This window comes from Macaca mulatta, chromosome 10 (genome assembly GCF_049350105.2).
Source record: "Macaca mulatta isolate MMU2019108-1 chromosome 10, T2T-MMU8v2.0, whole genome shotgun sequence".
In the NCBI taxonomy this organism is placed as follows: Eukaryota; Metazoa; Chordata; class Mammalia; order Primates; family Cercopithecidae; genus Macaca; species Macaca mulatta.
This window is the reverse complement of record NC_133415.1, coordinates 25,137,026-25,139,144: the sequence shown is the minus strand read 5'-3', so window position 1 is coordinate 25,139,144 and position 2,119 is coordinate 25,137,026. Positions and strand designations below refer to the sequence as shown.

Here is a 2,119-nt window from a genome sequence, read left to right as displayed (position 1 = left end):
AATGCTGCCTGAAATTTTTCACAAAATGTTGCAACGAACATTCTTGTGCATTTATCTACTCTGAAAACTTCTCTAGGACCCAGTGCAACACACACACACACACACAAACACAAAGTAAAACAAAAGTTTCACAAAACAATTGTCTTACTACACTTTCAGAAACTTTCTCATAATGCATATCATAGTTTTTTTTATCAGGTTGTCATTTCCCTTCCATTCCTAGTTTGCTGAGAGTTGTTAATCATGAATGGGTGTTGAATTTTGTCAAATTCTTTTTTCACAAATAGGACTTTTTATTTCCCACTTATTATAAGTCCAAACTTTAAACAGATTCTTGGACTGGACTGGTGGTTCATATCCATCAGCTTGCTCATCTTTTAGCACCTATCTCGTCCCCAGTGGCTTTTCCAGAACTACTTCCTTCACCATGAAGCTCCATGAGTTTTCCCGATTCATATTTGGGCTTCTTCAGCATTTTTACTTTACTCTTCTTTTTTTTTTTTAGACAGAGTCTTGCTCTGTCACCAGGTTGCAGTTCAGTGGCACAATCTTGGCTGACTGCAACCTCTGCCTCCCGGGTTCAAGTAAGTCTCCTGCCTCAGCCTCCCGAGTAGCTGGGACTACAGGCATGTGCCACCATGCCTGGCTAATTTTTGTATTTTTAGTAGAGATGGTTTCACCATGTTGGCCAGGATGGTCTCGATCTCTTGACCCTCGTGATTCACCCGCCTCGGCCTCCCAAAGTGTTGAGATTACAGGCGTGAGCCACTGCGCCCAGCCAGCATTTTTACTTTTCTAATGAAAACATCATGGAGAGGATAAATAGATTGGCAAACCTTTTCTATGTCTTTTCTAATGCTGTCTGGAGTCAATTTATTGACCACTTCTTTCAGGTCATTTGTCTGCACCTCTCAGGCCATGATTTCTATGATCTTCCAGATTTAGTGGATCTGTTGATGCTAAGCATAAGAAATCTTCCATATTTGATTGTTGCATTTTTTAGTAAAACCAACACAGAACAGACAAAGCAACTAACCATTGGTAGTCTTGACATCAACATGAGCTTCAATCACTGTCTGCCATTTTTTCACCATGGAACATATTTTGTCACGGATAAGATCCATGTCATGGAAGTTAGTCAGGCAGCTTTTGCCCTGAACATCTTCTATAATCAGTTTGAATTTTCTAAATGCAACTTCACCGTTCTGCAAATCAGCAAAACTCACTTCAAACACAGGACCCTTGAGGCCATTGGATGCAATTTTGGTTCCTTGGGTCCTGGTGACTAGCGTCTTTCCTATATTTCTTATATTGAACATAGCAGGTGCTTTCTCACATTGTACAAATCTTCCTTAGAAAATAGATCAACCACTTTCTTCTTGGCTCCCTTTTTGCCACCTTTCATAAGGCGCTTGTTCTTGCCAATCACCATGGTACTGCTCAGAAAGCCAAAAGGGATCATAGGGGTTTTTAAAAGAAATTCTGTCAATAAGGTAAACTATAATAATTAATTTTCAAATGTTAAACCAACCTTGCATTCCTGAGATAAGCTCCACTTGGCCATAGGATGTTGCAATGAGTGCCAAGCTGCAAATAAGAGGGCAGAGTTCTCCACAAGACTGCCCTCACTTCAGATACCAGCAGCAACTCTAGGGGTACCTAGGGCCATCCTCATTTCATACTAGCTGGTGACAAGTTTGAGCATCCCGGAAGACTTCCTCAGGTTTCATTCAGAAAAATGAGTCACAGAACTCAGGAAAGCAATATACTTACAATTACAGTTTTATTACAGCAAAGCATAAAAATTGGAACCAGCCAAAAGAAGACACACATAGAACAAAGTTTGAGAGGGCTTGAAACATAAAGGACACATTGATCTCTGGGCATTAAAGTGTGACAATACTCTAAAAGTATGGCCAACCAGGAAAGCTTACCCAAGCTTCAGTGTCCAGAATTTTTATTGTGGTTTCATTATGTAGATATGATTGACTGAATCACCAGCTATACCATTGAACTCAATCTGTAGTCCCCCTCCCTTCCCTGCAGATGATACCATTTAGCTCAAAGTCTCAACTCTCTAATCACATGATTGGTCTTTCTGGTGTGGCCAGCCCCCATC

At 40.6% G+C, this 2,119-nt stretch overlaps 1 pseudogene; it reads right to left on the bottom strand.

Moving 5' to 3' along the window:
- Positions 1–264: 264 nt before the first annotated feature.
- LOC715020 (small ribosomal subunit protein eS1 pseudogene) lies at positions 265–1,432 on the bottom strand (annotated as a pseudogene).
- Between the last annotated feature and the right edge of the window lie 687 nt (positions 1,433–2,119).